At 36.7% G+C, this 17,790-nt stretch overlaps 1 protein-coding gene across 3 annotated transcripts in view; it reads left to right on the top strand.

Moving 5' to 3' along the window:
- RAPGEF4 (Rap guanine nucleotide exchange factor 4) overlaps positions 1-17,790 on the top strand; it is a 141,767-nt gene that overhangs the window by 24,019 nt on the left and 99,958 nt on the right. The window contains exon 1 of one of the 3 annotated variants that reach the window (XM_064717888.1): positions 13,085-13,197. The exons of the other annotated variants lie outside the window; for them this stretch is intronic. The gene's annotated coding sequence lies outside the window, so the exon portion shown is untranslated. Of the gene's footprint in view, positions 1-13,084; positions 13,198-17,790 lie in introns of those variants that run through there. 3 annotated transcript variants of the gene reach the window in all.

Here is a 17,790-nt window from a genome sequence, read left to right as displayed (position 1 = left end):
GGGAAAGGCAATATTGTCGGTTCATTACAGTCCAGATACTGTAAAAGTTAAAATCTACGGTGGGCAAATTTCAACTGTCCACATAATGAGAATTTAATTAATGAAAGAAGTAGTTTACCCAGGAAAAAAAAGTAAAATATTGCCAAAATAATGTAATACTGCAGTATAAGAACAGCCTAAATAAATTGTAGGGTCAGTATTCTTAAAATGGTTACTGATTTTGTGTGTAGAATTTTAATGATTAATAATAGAAGTGTAAAAGTACAATATATGTTATTTTTAATTTGTTTGGTTTTCCCCGAGAAATTAATTTTTGGGGAAATTTGTTTCCTTCTTTTGAGAGAAATAACAAATCAAACCTCTGTTAACCAAATAACAGAGTTATTCCTTCAGAGGAAAGAAAATCCAATACTGCAATTTTAAGTATTATTTCTTGTTTTTAGATTGTGAAGGTAATCTTGGAAAATGAAGCAACAGAAATAGATTCAGTATTGGCTTTAATTTTCTGTACAACTAATCTGAAGTGCTAGGAGTAAAAGCTATGAAATGTCCTTCTTAACACTAAAAATTTGGTAATACTGAAGCCTACTGATGAAGTTCACATTTGCAACAAATATTTTTATATCAATGCAGTTCTTTGAAAGACAATTACATATCTATTATGCTGCTTATGAAACTTTTAGTGTACATCCTGAAACTAGATTTTGAGAGAAAGTTTATTTATTTTAATTATTTCTAAGTTTAGAAAGAATTTTCAGTATCTCTGAAACTTCATATTGTGAATTTGCAGACTTCTCTGAGTTTTGTTTAAATTGAAAAGTAACTTATCCTGTATTAGCTGTATTGCTCTAAGCAGCAATGGTATTGGTATAATGATTCCCAGATTAGATATGTTTTACTGATGTACTTAATGCACAATATACAGCAAAGGTATTAATTTCTATGAGTACTAGTGTAGTTGGGCCTATACCTGAAAGAAAAAGGGATAGCTACTACTAAACTGACTTTTTTTTTAATTAGTCTGCCAGCTTTTTAAATTTAAGTATTCTTTAAGTAAAAGATAGGATATTCTTTATAAAAAATACAGTAAGGTGCCTTCTGTAATACCTGCAGCCCTATATTCAGTCAGCCCTTTAAGTGCAGAAAGATTTTCTGTGACCTTCATTTCTATCAGTCAGGGGATGCTGGTCAAAACAAATGACATTGTCCTGATAACAACAATTACCAGTTAAAATGAGCCAGTCTTTTCTCTAATGACTGTGTCTGTTAAAGTAGCATCCTGTTGGGGAACATCTGTTGATCTTTGCTGCTTACTCATCCTTGGAGACTCGTTGTCTATCAACGCTGTTACACCGGATTAAAGATGATGAAATCTCACACTGAATTCTCACACAGCTGAACACTGTTTCCTGATAAAGAGCTACTAGGTTATGGGAATCGCTGGTGATTGTTCCTTTGTGCACCGAATGTCCTTGGCTTTGGTGTCTGAAGAGCACTAACAAACGTGAAAGAAGTAACTCGTTACTGTTACAACACTGTAGACTTCCAAGATACTCTATGGATCTGTAGGAAAAAAATACTGTTTGTGTTGATGAGGGCTTGCTTTCCTTCCTCAGCATGTATAAGTGATTGTGGTGCTCTTGCCCAAAAAACAGCTTCAAAGCACAAAGGAAAATACATCCAAAAATAGACATGAAAATAGAAGGCTACGCATGGGGAGCTCTGGTCACGCACATCCTGTTGAGCACTACCTTGCTCCACCCCTAATAACTGGATTCTTTTAAACAGAGTTGGAGGGAAATGAGTGCATTTGAGCAGTGTGATCATTACTGTTCTCCGTAATTCATCCTTGAGCTTTGTCTTTTCATGCAGTTGCAAACTGATTCAAACCCAGACAGGAAGGGAGTGAATCTGCTGAGAGGTGACTTATTTTTGGAGGTCTTTCCTACTGTGGTGTATTACTCAGCCTTCCTTGGATAACATACAAATAACCGATTTCCTTTTGTGTGGACTGTGTTAGAAGTTACTGAACATGCCTTGAGAAACACTTGAGTAATGAAGAACAGCTATTACTTCAGCATGGAGTGACTTTGGAGAGAGGGAGACTTGGCCCCCATAAGGTCAATAAGGTCAGAATAATTTTTTTTTTTAATTCCTATTCAGCAGCACTTACACATCTTGTAAACTGATAAACTGTAGTGACATTTGCTTCTTGCTTTTGCCCATCTGCTGTCAATTCAGTAGCCCTCAGCAGACTGAACTGCTCTGTAATGATAGCTTTGGGAGAAGCAGCTATCTTACCCCCTTTGTTTTCTGAGCACTGTGAGCACTAGGTTTATGAGCTAGTTTAAAACCAGGTCTGTCAGAACAGAAGTTTTACATGCCATTTCATTGGAATGCCATGTAGGAAGCACATGTATGAAAGGGGATGCTATAGCACTGTTCTGTGGGGTTTCTGAATAATGCTTGAGTTCATCAGAATTGGGACCACAGCTCTCTGTATATTTGTATGGAATATCAGTTTGTCACTTTTAGGTATATCTAATTACACCTCTCATACCAATGTATAAAATCATTTTATGCCTCATTTTATGTCCTGGAATTATAGTAGTAGGAATTATGAAGGCACGTAAAAATACATTACTGAAAACAAATATGGAAGGATGTAATTTTTTTTCCATTTGGTCATATTGAAAGTGCATTGTTTGTCAAAGGAGGTTACTGCATGTAACCTCGTGTAATGCAGTAGGCAGCATTTCAGAGAGGTGGCCTTTTCCTTGCCTTAAGCTGTTGGAAAATACGTGTTGCATTGTTCAATGGGAATGTTCTTTCTCTGGCAGGCTCCTGAACACTTCAGTGTGTTTAAGGCGTGTTAGGAATCTCACGTAAATGTCAGTACTTTCTAATATACCTTTTCACCAATGAGTACTCCAAACCAGAAATTCTTTCCAGTTCATTTGAGTGAGAGATTAAATTTGATCTGAGAAATGAAATATTGGAAGGGGGGAATCAAAGAAAAAATCAGATTAATGTCCAGCCCCTAAACTATCACCTTGATTTATGATGTACCACTCTGCCCGTTTATTGCCCAGTAATCAATTGCAGAAGTCTCTGCCCTGATTTACTGATTTCCCATAGGCAAACATAGTAGAGATATAAAACTACAGTTAATAAAATACAGAATATTTAGCTTTGCAGGATGGGTGATCATGTGATTTAAAATAGTGAAGTGCTTGGAGACACACAAAAGTATAAAAAGGTGGTCATGGAACACTCAGCTGTCTTTACCCGCTTCATGTCACTCTCTCCATTGACTGCTCAAATGATTCCTTGATGATTTGTCTCTCTAATGGGATTTTATTTGAGAAACGTGAAAGTGGTCAAATTGTGGTAGCCTGCATTTTCAATGTAACCAGAACACTGTGTTCACCAGCCTCCCAAATAGTCATCTTGTCAGAATAAGGAAGAATTATTCCATGTTATCAGATACAGAATACAGGACAGAAGAGAGTTGTGGAAGTGATGCCTGGAGAGGCTACCTGGAACAGAGGCTAGGCAGAGTTAAAGGTAGGTATTTATTGAAAGGCCTTCAAAGGCTGAACCTTGGGCAGTGCAGGAGGCTCGCAGAGACTACAGCCAAGATGGACGACTATCACGGGTTTTTTGGATGGGTATAAATTTGGTCTGTTTGCATATCAGAAGTTAATTATCCAGTTACAGCTTCAGGTAATGGAGTCACATTCCCCCAGTTTGCCCCCTACTTCACTGTTGTTTACATTTTTTGGTGCCTGAGAAAGTGAGGTGTCCTTGAATTTCAGGTCTAGAGAGAAATTGGTTTGTCTGAATAAAATGGGAGAACAGTAGCTGAGAGTCTGTGGAGTTTTAGAGTTATATACTAAAGCAGTACTGATCTGAAAAATATAAAAGCTAAATCTTAAGGCATCAGAAGGACCCAAGTGTGTGGAATCTGTTGCCTTATGTTTTCTGCTAATCTCAGCTGATAACAAATACAAATTTTTATGCAAAGACACAGAGCTAGTGTGAGAGACACTGAAAAATGAAGTGATGGTAGGCAAGATTTTTTTCCTATAGAAACACATGGAAGGAGGAAGAATATAAAAAAAAATCCCTGTGCCCAGTTTTAGAATATGACAGTAAACACAGAATTGGCTAGATGTGAGCAAAGCTGTGAAAATAGCTAACATCCCACCTTCATACATTGTGTTAATACTGAGAAAGCATGCAAGTGAGTAGCAGGGAAAGATTCCAGAATGGTTATTATACCAAGAAAAAGTGCCAGATAGTGCTCCCAGTTTTGCTGGTATGAATTGAACATATTTCAAATGAATACAACGGAACTGATTTATTACATGAGGAGCTACATGGGAGCAGATTCTGGCCTTTAGTACTGCAGTTACATTGGTTTTGATCATCTTCATAATATGGTTTTAGTTTTCATCCTTTTGTTTTGCTTTTTCAGATATTTCTAATTTTAACGAGTGATGCTCTCTCTGGTAGAGCAGATTTTAATGAGCATGAAACAGCATTTAACCCTCAGGAGCCAAACATACATCAGAGCCAGCCATGTTTGTCAGCATAGCACCATGATGACTGCTGCTTTTGTTTGGTTATATTAAACACTTCATATTTTAAGAATAGATGCAGATTTTGTGAACAGTATTTATGACAGTCTGTATCCTAAGATAACCTTCCTGGCCATTGGCAATGGAAAAGCTTTTCTAGGAACAAGATTTTTCACTTCAGTAATGTAGCATTTCCCTTGGCGTGATATGTACTGATGAAAGTGTAAAAGCGTTTTGGGAGAGTCTTGCTGTGATAAGTCCTTTGCTAAATAATGACATTGTGACTGAAAAATTCATAACTGGTAATTGTCTGCTCTGTTTCAGATTATTTACTGTGTTTTTATTATGATATTCAATATTGTCCATGAGGCAGAATTCTTGGAGAAGACCTAGTTAGTTTTAACTCAGAGTGTCTCTTTCTTTGTTGTTATTCTTGGTTTAAGGTGACAGTCACTGGTGCTTCAGACACCTCTTAAGCAACTGAAAATATTGGAAAATAACATGCTGGTTGGAAAGGTCTTGATCCTTCTTCATGTCTCTCTGCAGCAAACTTTCCTGGTGCATGTTCTTGTGTGTCATCCCTACAACTGATTTGTATTTCAGTCTCCCGATTTATTCTGAATGTATTTCAAAGGCAGCATTTTGTGACTCTGTCCCTGATCACCGTGCAGAAGTGGAATAGGACTGTGCAGGTCTGGCTTCTCTTGAGCCATCCTACCATGCCATTTCTGCAAGTGCTGTTCTGTATCACTGTAATAATGACCATCTGTTTGAACCCCTTGTTGAATCCTGTTATACCAGACACTGTGCAAAAATATGTTGTCATTCCTATCTTCATTCCATATAAATGCTTATATGGTCATTAGCACTTCAAAAGGTCTTAAATAATGTTGCAGAAAGCTTGACTTATTTGAGGTTGTTTCTTGGATAAAAAAGAATTGAAACATCCAGAAAGCATGTCAGTCTCCCTGTTAAGTAATGCCTTTATTGGTTTTCCCATATTTTATCATGGTTAGATGTAAAGTTAATTCATCTGATTTCCAAGAAAAGAAAGTATTTTGATTGATTCTTAAAATATTTAAATTACAGAAAAACATCTGACAAACTGAAATGTATACACTTAAAGTCTGCAGGTGTTTTTCAGGCTGCAATTTTTCTTGGAAGCTTTACTGCCAAACTTGCACTTTCTATAACCAGCTTTTTTATTAGCAAAGAAAATGTTTTTCATCCTCAGCAGATTGTATTATTAAATGTGGTATCTCTAAGCATGATGCGCTAAATGGCAAAAACATATATTGCAAAACACAACTGGGAGGCTATGAATAATACTTCAGGAAACAAACTTCTGGTCTTTCATTAGTTCATTTTTATTAAGTAAAAATGTCTTTCAGAAGAATCATAACATTTGAAGCTTATAAAATTGATTCTGGCTTTTTTCCCAGACATACTTTTTACTATCAAATATGTTTCATTCTCCTCTGTCACAGAGAGAAAAAAAAGCCTAACAGAATTATGTTTTTTCAGATATGTGTGCATATATAATCTGCTCTGTATCTAATATGTATTGTGTATGTAGATGCTACAGCTCAAATTTAGATTTGCCGTGTCAAACTTGTGTGTCAGATTGCCTGGAGCTTTGGTTCTAGCTGTTTGTGGTTGGCAGTTTCCCTTTCCAGCCTTGAAGTGCATACCAAAGTGATCAGCTGCATAGGGCTTTGCTTGCACTTCTCAGCCTCTGAATTTAACACAGACCATCCCTTCAGTGTGCTGTTGTATTTGAATGGGTTATTTCAGAGATGGACCCTTTCTGATCTTCTGATTGGTGTTATCATCTATGTCCTTTGTCTCTTTTCAGATGAATTGTACTTTTTCTTTCTTACAATAGAGGTTTATCTGTTATTACTCTTAGTTTGCAGGTTATTCAGAGAAATTGCAAGCCCTTAGAAGCTTGAGATTTTTGTTGCTTTATGGCAATTGATACAAGTGATGGGTTCCTCCAAGGCATTGCTACACAGAGTGTGTGCTTGCATTCTGCATTTCAATGGCTGCTTTCTGCTTTGTACTATATTATGGGTGAGGCAAATTATCTGATACCATTTCTTGGATCAATGGATATGTTTTAATATCTACATTTTAAAAATCCATTAGCTGAAACCTGGCAGCATTAAAAAAAATTTAGCGATCTTTGACAAGGAGTTTTGTGGTAGTGGATGATCTTAAAACAGATTAGCACAAGCTGAAAGCAAGGCTGTTGTATCATAGTATGTATTATTTCTTTTTATTCCCACAGTGTGGTGTAGTTATAAAATATTTTTACAAAATATTTAAAAAATGTTCACTTTCATGTAGCAAGAGTAATGAAACATACAGGTCCTATTCAGTGGAATGTAAATTCTTCTATTTTTAGTGAGTACTCCCTTGAATGGGTATTCTGCAACTTAAAAGAAGCTAAACCCCAGACATTATGAATAGTTTAGGCATATGGATTAATAAATGGGTTCAAAAGAAAAGTGTTCTTTGCTTGCATTAGATAGTACAGTGCTCATAAATACCTTTTCCTGGTCATAATCAGAATTCAGTGATTATTAGAAACCTTAGCCTGGTTCCTCCCTGCTTTTCATCCATGGTGAAATACTACCATATTGAAATCAATGAGCATTGTGAGATTTCAACCCAGGTAATTACTAATTGCTTTTTTCTCCTTGTATAATATGCAGCATGGGCTGATGGTGGTACTGTTCAATTCTCTTTAGCCCTATCCCTTCTGTAGCAGTTTCTACCCCCTGATACAGCTGATACAATGTGAGAGCAAGAGGCTGGAATCCCTCAAATGATTTTGTGCCTAAGTACTTTGGGGGGGCTTAACACAATGGTCAGCCCAGTACTGAGGGAAGTCATATCAAAGCCTTGCGGACTCTCAGCATCCCTCAGGTATGCTTAAAAAGGAAGATATAGAAAACGAAGACCTAAATATGGAGTATCTCTCCTCTGGCAGAGAATAAGAATTACAGGGCTCAGCCTGTCGTCTTTGCTGATTATGGCCAGTCCCAGATATCAAGAAAAGAAAGAGATTTAAAAAAACCCCAAATAGTCCATGTGCTTGCTCTTGAATCAATCCTCATTTTAATCTGAGCAGTAAAACTCCAGCAGTTACAGTTCTCATGGTTAGTGGGTATTGCTCAAATTCCATTCATTCAGTGAGCCAGAAAGTTCCTAGAAATCTGTTCACCAGGAATGTGAAAGGGCCTCCTGATCTTCAGAAATGTTTAAATCTCAGGGGGAATTATGGAAGCAAGTCTACTTATGGGTAAATATTTTTTGTTTGGTGAATAGTTGTTTACGCCACAAATATTGAAGAACATCACACAAGATGTGGTGCCTTTTAAGGCATGTGTTCCATGTAGTTTTGAACTATCTCATGAATTAGATGTTCACAAAATTTGTGTTTTCATCTAGTATTTCTATTACAGGCTATTGTTGAAATCAGTGGTTTAGCAGAATATGTGGATTCATACCATCAGTCTAGTGTAGTGCTTAAGGCTTGGTTTCTTTATCCTTTATCCCATGCCTGATTACATACGACCATTAGTGTGTATTTGCTCTGAACTCTGCTTAAAATGCCTTCTCAGTTAAATCACAAGTGAAGAAGTTGAAAGAAAGCTGAAACTCACAATTAAAAGTTTACACATTAAATCTTCTGAATGAACTTTACTTCTGTTAATTTCAAGTTACATTGATAAAATACTGTTTTCTTTCTAGATGCTGTACATAGCTTTAAGCCAGGCTTATATAACAGCTGTTTGAGGGTGATAAATAATAAGCATTTAAAGTGAAACCTTGCTATCCTGTATCTAGTACTGAACTGATATAGTTCAATCTGATGACATTTTAACCTCTGGCCATTTCCCAAGTAGTTTCTATTATATTTTGCATACCACCACTCTCCTGACCTTTGAAAAATATCTTTTTTGATTACCAGTGCAAATCCTTTTCTTGAAGTATTAACCAAAATAGACAAACAAACTCTATTCTGTTTATTCCCACAGAACCCTATCCACATATTCCTGAGCACAGGTTAGTGGAATCAGGTACAATTTTGTTTTAGTATAATAAAAATACTCATTACAATATGATTTTTGTGTGACCTGATCTTTCAGAAACTGAGTCCTTCAAAGAAGTCATGCTGTTCTGAAAGGACTTGTTATAAAGGAACTTGTTTGAGTAACTTAGTCTTTTATACTTAATTCTCTCTGGGGATAATGCTGGAGACTCTCAGCACAATTAAGAAAAGATTAAAAGCTCAGTACAGACTTATTTTCTTTTTTCTTCCTTTCTGCCAATACCCTTCAAGCCTATATCCTCTCTGGAAGCATGAAACATTTTTCAAATGCCTTTTTTCTTTCTGCTGTCATTTCTCAGTATTCTGGTATCTATCCCTTCCACAGATTTATTAATACGATTTCTCTTTCTGCATTTGTCACTTCTGTTCCTGCTAGCATTTAATGAAAGCTTTGTTGAGCTCTGCTTAAGGGTTTATTGGGTGTTTCTCCTTAGGTTAATCTGTGGCATTTTGATCTTACTAGATAACCAGCAATCATGAAGAAGTAAGGAAATAATTCTTGCACTGTTAAAGGTGGTGACAGCTATGCCATCACTTAGTATTTCTTAGCACATTTGCTCTGCAGAGCTAAAGGAGTGAAATGTAGTAGAAGTGTAGGCAATTAAGCAGATATGTCTGAATACACTGATGCAGCAGCAGAGTTAATTCCTGTACCCATTTTACATAATGTGTTATCAAGGAAGAGCTACACTTCAGTCTGAGCCTGTAATATCTGGGGCATTTACTTATGCTGTTGCTGTGGTATGGCTGAAAGACTATATGCTTTGGGATTATAATAGAAATTCACATCAAAACTTTCAATTTTGTTTCTTTCTGATGTATTTACATACATCTGCCACTTGGAGTTGCCTTATAGAGGGTGTTATCTGCATCTGTCCTCATATACAAAAGATACATATACAAAAGATACTTGGTGTAATTTTATTCTAAGAGACAGACTTTTCCTGTTTTAACAAGAGAAGGTGGATTTTTCTGCCTTTTAAACTTTCTGAATATTCAACTTCAGGACTGATATATGCTATCAATCAGCCCATTAAGTATTGATACTTGAGTGGATTCTTGTCAACTTTGCACACTAAAGGTATGGGAAAATGTGGGGCAAAGGAAGTACTGCTGTTGCTTCCAGCCCCAGCAACAGTAGGAATACATATTTTCCTAACACAAGAGTTCTCTAAGACATTGATTTTACGTATGTATCCATACTGTTAATCTGAGTACCATTTCAAAATGGTAGGTGAATTTCCTTTCCTGGTATCTATTAACTGGACAAAGTCTTTGGACAAGAATTGAGTTAATTTGTATTGAATAAAATATAATAAGTGGTTGTGGTATCCTGGAGGAGACCATGAGTTGTATTTTCCCTTCTTACGTAACAAAATAATTAATACTACTAGTATGAAGTTTCTGCTTTTTAATGTGGGAATGAAAACTCACAAAAAACAATCTGTGAAACTAGTCAGCAAGTAGTTGCTACAGGGAGATGGAGGGGTACTTTGTATTTGCCTGCCTTGCTTGAAATTGATGTGGGGTTTGAATCTATAATAAGTTAGAAATGCATTTAAAAGTCTGCTTTGCAAATTTTTTTTGTGAACAACAGCCTCTTCACAAAACAGTGTTTTGTTCATTCCTTCCCCTCCACTTCCCCCTCCTTATTAGCTATCTTTCCTTTTAGTAGAGTTCTAATGTGGTTTTTTTTCAGTAGAGGAGTGATGTTTAATTAAAAGTTACTTGCATGTTTTCAATTATAGATGATAATTTGTTTGGCTTTACACTCTCAATTGCCTTGAGTAATTTCCTGTAGAAATACATATAATCCATTTGCATGTTTGGAGTATTAGTGTGTTGTTTGCATAGCTTGTGTGTAACACTTAAGGAAACCACTGGAGCCTGGAAAGAGCAGATGATGCTTTTTAGTGGCAAACAGTGGTATCATTGGTATCACCAATGGCTATTCTTTCCTCTCCTTGCTGAATAGTTGTGGAATCAACTTTTTTCACAGAACTGGAAGTTACATTATCAAACCAATATGATGTATCAGTAAAAATTGGGAGTTTGGCAGGGGGGCCAGCAGTAATGTTACATCCATAAGCACTTGACATATGTCAGTGCTGGTTGGTGTTAATTCCCAACTTCGTGGTCTCATGTAGTATAGCAGAGAAAATACATATTAACACACCCCAATATGTTGATATATGTCAGAATTTCATTATAGATAAATACGTAGCTTTTAGCTGCTGAAGATAAGGTAGCAGGAGGCTTAAATGTTATTGCACCATGTATTAAAACCACAGTTTATTTGGTCTACCAAAATGAACTCTTGTGTTGAGTCCAAGTGGAACACAGTATATTGTTCTGCTCTCCAGGGTTCAGAAGACATGAGCTCAAAACAGGGAGAGGTGAAGAGAAGGACAACAGTGGTAAGGGAGATGGACTGTCTGTTTTATATGTCTGGGTTAGTCTTGCTGGTGTGAAAGCTGATCTGGAATTTGGTTGGTGCCTCTAAGTACACAAGACTACCATTCAGGGGGTGTAAACTGTTAAAGCATGGTGCTGCTCAGGATCAGATGGGTACTAAGCAGCTTGAGTGTTTAAGTGTACATCAGAAATTTCTTTCTAACCATCAGAATGATGAGGTTCAGACAAACTTCTGATAGGAGTTTGGGCACAATATAAGTGGTAATGTTTGAAGTGGAGTTGATTTTTTAGAATGATTCTATGTGCATCTGCAGTAGAAGCTGCAATGCTGTTTGTACTTCAGAATTAAAGATTTCAGGCTAAAGGCTAAGTACCTTTTTTGCAGTACAGCAAATGAAATGGCCAGGGTCTGCCCACTCAGTGCTGGGTATGCCTTGAAGCTCTTTTTTCACATACCTTCCCTCAGGAGATTGTCACTTTTCCTAGATGCCCTTCTTCAGTCATTCGTTTCATTCCTTATCAACAACATACAAAAAGAGGAGGAAAGCTGGGGAGGCTTGAAGTAGTCTCATGCAGTCCCACACCAAGATCTAAAGCTGTCTTTGAACAAATACTCTGCTAATGATTGTTCTTAGGTCTTTGTTACTTCTGTCCCCAAGGTTGTGTGCTCCTGTGGCAGGTATATGTGTAATCCAGAAAGCACTTTGAAATGGATGTGCCCACATTAGACTTCCATATTAGAGCATAAATAGTCTTCTGTTTTAGCATTTTTTATAAAGTAATGAGTTGATTCAGTTTCACTTTCTTTCCTGGTTAGGGTAAGACAGTCCATATAATGTTTTTTAAAAATGAATACTGACAATAGACATTGAATAGGTCTTTGTGAATAGCTAGAATTTTTCTGCTGTTCAAATATTGCTTGTGTTCAAGCAGCACACATTTCTTGTTTAATATTCAGGTATGGCATTTGATTCTTAAAAGCAGGGAGAAATACTTCTATGATCAGAAAGAGTAGCAGCTAGAAACAGCAGTGATGTGAGTAATTTTGACAGTGAGCAGACTTGTCAGAATGTTCACATTTTCAAGACAAGATGGTCTAAGACATCCATTTTTTTCCTAAATATTTGTCAAAGTCCTTATAAAAATTTAAACAGCTGTGTCTCATGGTGTCTTGAATTGAAAAGATAATGAATTAACAATTGTATTTTACTGCTAAAATAGTAGGTGTTTACTGCAAAGTGAAAATAGTAACAAAAAGATTTAGTCATGTTCTTTGTAATACTTTTAATAGTTGAATTTGCCAATCCCATAGTGTAAAATATATCAGTCCTAAGGCAAAAAGAAAGATTTTGTAATGAATGAATACGCCGTAAGGCACTGAAATAATTTTTAACTTAATCAATTTATATATTAAGTACCTTTAACGTAGAAGGCACTTAACTTGCTTTTTTTTCTCCTAAACCCTGATGGTGTGAATTAATTTCACATTGTCCACTTCTTTGGGATAAACTAGAGTTTCACTGTGTAGCACAATACCTTTGTGTTACAAAGTGAAGATCCCGTGGTTTTGGCTGAAATGTTGCTGCATTACAACCATCTCTTGCCTAGGGCCCTCTGCATAGCAGAATATTCCTTTAACAGAATAAATCACTAGGAGACTATAGCACACTTACTGGAACCATTCTACTGCATCTCTGATTACTGTTCTTGCCAAAAGTGTTAAAAAATAGGCTCAGTGGATAAAAGATTCTATTTGTGTGGGACTACCTACTTTGCAATGATTTCAGAAAAAAAAAAATTGTGCTACGTTCACTGCCTCTTTAATTCGGATTGCCAATGATAATGCAGGGTCTGCGCTGAAGAGAGGTAGGATACAGAAGCAGAAACATTAGTGCTAATCTGCTGCAGAAGGACGAGATAAATCAGCACAGCTCTCATACATCACTGAGAGAGAAGCTGATTGCAACTTGACCATGTGCCTAAGTGGTCACATCAGCAACAAGAACGGAGCATGGATAAAAAACCTAAAATTTATCCTTAGGGCTACTTGCTGTGCACGACCTATAATAACACATCAATGTAAGTTTAAGATTCCGTTTTTGTTTGTTTCATTCTGTTGCAATTGTTGTTGTTTACTAGAGTATATTTTTATTTTGCATAGATTTAGGGAAAATGCAATGGAGCTTAATACTAAGCAGATAATACTTGGATACTGTTTATGTCTGTGAATAGTAATGGGCTTATTGCTGTGCGTCTCAACATAGTTATTTCTTTGAAGATGTTTTAATATTTAATCCTGTAAGTCATATTCTGGGAATTGAGAAAGGTTTTGAATGAGATGATAGTGAGATCTCCTTTTATAATTTCTGTCATCTTATGTTTCAGAATGATCTTAAAAAAATTTATTTTTACTGTGAGAATTTTTGCTTTCTATAAATTTTTTTCTGTTAAGAAAAGTGCTTATAAAGACTGATTTATCTGGACCTTTTTATTCATGAATTTAGTGCAGATGGTAATTTTCCTGCATTTTTAAAAATTTGTGCAATTGTTTAATTTAGTGTCATTTAAGCATCTACAAAAAGGGAAGGCAGGGATAAGATGAAAACTGAATAAGCATTGATTGCTAGTCTGAAAATTAAATTTTAAAACTTTTTTCAGTAAATCTGATTTCGGTTCATTTTTACTGAATTAGATTATCATATTTAAACTGAGGCTACTGTACAGCAAACAAATGTGTGAAACTATCCTGGAGAGCACACATTTCCTGCTGTATCTGATGTTAAAGACGTTGATTGTAACTACCCAGGAGTATCCTAATTGTAGAATTCAGAGCAGCATGTTTAAATAATGCATGGGAAAATAAAAAGGAAAGGTGGAATTTTGCTGTTCAGATGTTAAGGTGATGCTTTGCTCTAAGAGAAAAAAATGTGTAGTAAAAGCTATTGATGTGGAATCTCAGGCTGTCTCTCATGGCTTTAGGCAAAAAGGCAGGGAAACCCAAAGCAGGTCTTGCTGTGCAGTCTGAAAGCAAGGGAAATTTGGAAGCATTTATGAAAACCCACTAATATTTCTGTATTTATTTACTTGTTTCTAGAGAAAGAAAGTGGCTTTAAACAAACTAATTATAAAATATGTTAAAGGAGGTGTGAAAGGCACTTGAGAAAGTAGGTATAAACATACAGAGCAACATCTATTTATTTTATGGCATTGTAACTGTGCCCAAATGTAGTAGCAGGAGGCTTAGAAGCAGCCTGTATGAGTGAGTCTTCAAATGGTTTATTTTTGTGGCAGTTGAAAAATGCAGGGATAGTTGTGTGGCTGTTATCCCCTTCACAGACCTCAAATAGTCAACGTATGGGCCAGTTTCAGATTTTGTAACACAGGTGGTTTTTGTTAGATCTTAGCCAAAACAAAAAGTTTACCTGTTAGTAGTTGCAACTTTCCTACAGGACTGATGGATGGAAATAGAGAAGAGGGAAGGTAAAGCTGTGTTGCAAAAAGGGTGCTGATTCTTCCCAGCAGAATAAATAACCAACCTAGCCAACTGGCAGATGAAACATGGACCAAGTAGAGAGTTTATTTTTATACAAATGTGCATATGGATGATCATACAGGCCCTCAGTTGTACTTAGCTCCTGAAGCAGGGGATCCATTGGGAACTCACGGCTTTAGCAGTCTGACTTAGAAAATAATAAATTAAAAAGAGAGGAAAGCTGTACAGCAACAGGAAGCAAAGAGGAATGGTGATTTCTTTGATCTTGTTATGTCTGTTCTAGTGTACCCAATGTGGTCTTAAGTTGTCAACTCCATGGCAGAGATTCCTATGTTTTGTTCTTTGAAATACTCTCTTTACACGTGACAGAGTAATATAATCAGTCTGGCTCCTCTTAATGGAGCTGGGCTTCTGTTGGTGAAATAGAGACATCTTTTTTTTCTGTCATCTGTGTTCATTGGAACAGCAGGAGATTATGTGGGTTGATGAAGATAACCAAACAAGTAGTTTCCCTTGTTTTGAAGTTATTCTGAAGAGTTAGAATTCCAATATCCCTATATCTGCTTAGATGATCTATAGTTGTGTTGATGTTGTGATCTTAAAACAAACATTTGCTTCCGTGTGTTTCTGTGATGTTTCATAATGCGGTCACACTTAAATTAGATGCTAAATTAATTGCAGTGCATACGACAAAACTGGAATTAGGTAACTGATTTTTTAAAGTTTCATTTTTAGTTGAAGAGACAAAAGTCTATTGTGGGCTGAATATGGTTGTGATGAACTCTCCATTTGACAAGACAAGGCTCACCCTCCTCCTCCAGAGTGAAGTTCTGTGTTTGTCAGTCTGTTACCCTGTTTCACTGTTACTTGTAAAGCTCTTTCACTAGACTCCAACAAGGTCTTCATTTTCACCTTCAGTTTTAGTCAATAAATTTATGCTAAGTAGTTTCTTGTGCTTTAAAATGTGCTAATGGACACTAATACCTGCACTTTCAGAGCTGCAGGGGGCTCCTGATGCCAATTTCAGCATAGTGAATTTGCTTCTACTTATGATATTTAGGAAAACAGCATAAAAATATTCTTGTTGCATTTGAGTTCAGTGAAAAATCTCCTGCCAACCAAAGCTGCCAAGGCAAGGCCTGAAACCTTAAAGCAGCATGAGTCCTATGGTGGCATGACACCCAAACAACAGGCTGTCCTGGGAAACAGACAGTCAGAGGGACTCAAACTGGGACGGTTGAATATAATTTCTTCATTTTCTGTCTACAGAATAGCGCATCTTCCATTTGAAGTTGAAAGTCTGACCTCTGTTATCTCTATTGGTGGCAAAAGGAAACTGTATTGCCCCAAGAAGAGGCCTTTTGAGTTCCATGATAGCAGAGAGAGTCGATTTCTGTACTGGTGCAATGAGTATATTGTGTCCCCATCCCAAAGCTTATGAAATCTGTGGCCAGGAAAAGGAATGGCATGGCTTTCCATTCTCCTGCTCCTCCTAGTCCTTTTTGGGTTTAGTCACTTCTGATAAAAAAAGAGGCACAATTTTGCAAATATCCCAAGAGACCCTAAGAACTGCAGGTCTTCAAAGCATGCGTTAAAAGCTTCCATCTCACTATATGCATGCAGGCCTAAGAGCTCATTGATTTGTTCCACAAGTTCAATAATCACTAATACATCCATGGAATTGCACCTGGAATGCTCACAACCAACTTCTGGCATAAAATGTTAGCTCACAGGCTTCAGTGTATAAAGCAGCCCTGATCAACAGCATCAGGTGCTGCCAGAAGTATGCTTAGAAGATTTTAAGTGACTTTGACCTCAGACAGTGTAGCACTTGCTGTGAAGAGAATACATAGGTAGCTGTGTGATCTCTCATCCAAATATCATTGTCTTCTAGCGAAACATGGAATCTGTGAAAGGGGGAAAAAATTATCTGTGAATTGACTTTAAAAGAAATAGTACCAGTTACAGCTTTTATGAAAAACAAACTATACCTTGATTGGGTCCTCTACAAAATTTTGGAACCTCTGTTGAAAACCATTAAAAATTATAAGCTACTGAGAAAGATCATACTTGGAAAGAGTTTTCTTAGTATCTCTTCTTCTGGTTTTCAGATAGTCTTTTCAAGCTTTCTAAATGTTGTCTATGAAGTAGATATCTTCCAGAGCATAGTGAACTGCATGATATCAGACTACTGGGGCACACACTACAGTGATCTCAAATCGGTAGCTCCTAAGGACAGCCACTCATCTGATCTTTCAGTCTTTTTAAAGAAAAACATAATAATGAAGGTGTGTTCAAAAAGGGGATCATTTGGACGGATGCCTAAAACTCTGCTATTCAGTGAAAATCACAGAGGCCTTATTAGGGTGTCAGTATTTTGTGACGTTTTGTGAAGCTTTTAACAGTTTTTATTGCCTCTGATTATCCTGGAAAGTAAATAGTTACATATTGGATAACCATATGGATGATGTGTTAGTGTATTTAAAGAAGATTGCTCAGATGGCTCAGAGCCCATAGTGGCAATGCCAGGATTTTTATGCACTAAAAATCTAAACAAATAACTACAAGATGGAGGGAGCAATTACTGAAAGGAAAAGTGAGCAATAAAATGTAGACTTCACCTTTACCATCAGTGACAGAGATTAAGGCCGTGGGAGAAGTAACAATGTGACTTCTCACACTACACTTGGGCTGTGTCCCAATTAGCTTTTCAGCTTCAGCAGGGAAAGTAGTATGGGGTTGTTGTGCCTTGTTCCCAGTCAACAGTACTGGGCTGCCAGTGATCTTTTTAAAAGTCCAGGTTTCTATCCAACTTTTATATTTCCTCAATGACTCCAGTTTAACTTCCAGCAGAAGGGATGGAGAATCAGGTTGCACTTTTCACCACAAACCATACAAACCCCATTTCTCAGCATGCCAATGTACCATAACAACTACTTATGATAACAAGGCCATTGAATAAATAACCTGGCATGATTTTTCTGGGACAGATGATGAGTGGTGGGAGGAAGGAAGGAAGCAGAAAGAAAGGTGTGAGGGATAATAGAAGGAAAATTCTTGAGGGACTGAGTAATTTCTTTAGGAAGACACTTCCCAAATTTTTTGTTCAGTGCTTGAATGCTGCTCATGCAATATATACAAATAGTCTCTTCAAGTGAAAAAGGACCTTTTAATCCAAG

The sequence above is a fragment of the Zonotrichia leucophrys genome, chromosome 7, assembly GCF_028769735.1.
Source record: "Zonotrichia leucophrys gambelii isolate GWCS_2022_RI chromosome 7, RI_Zleu_2.0, whole genome shotgun sequence".
In the NCBI taxonomy this organism is placed as follows: domain Eukaryota; kingdom Metazoa; phylum Chordata; class Aves; order Passeriformes; family Passerellidae; genus Zonotrichia; species Zonotrichia leucophrys.
Note: the sequence above shows the minus strand (reverse complement) of the source record. Positions and strands in the feature narration are given on the sequence as shown.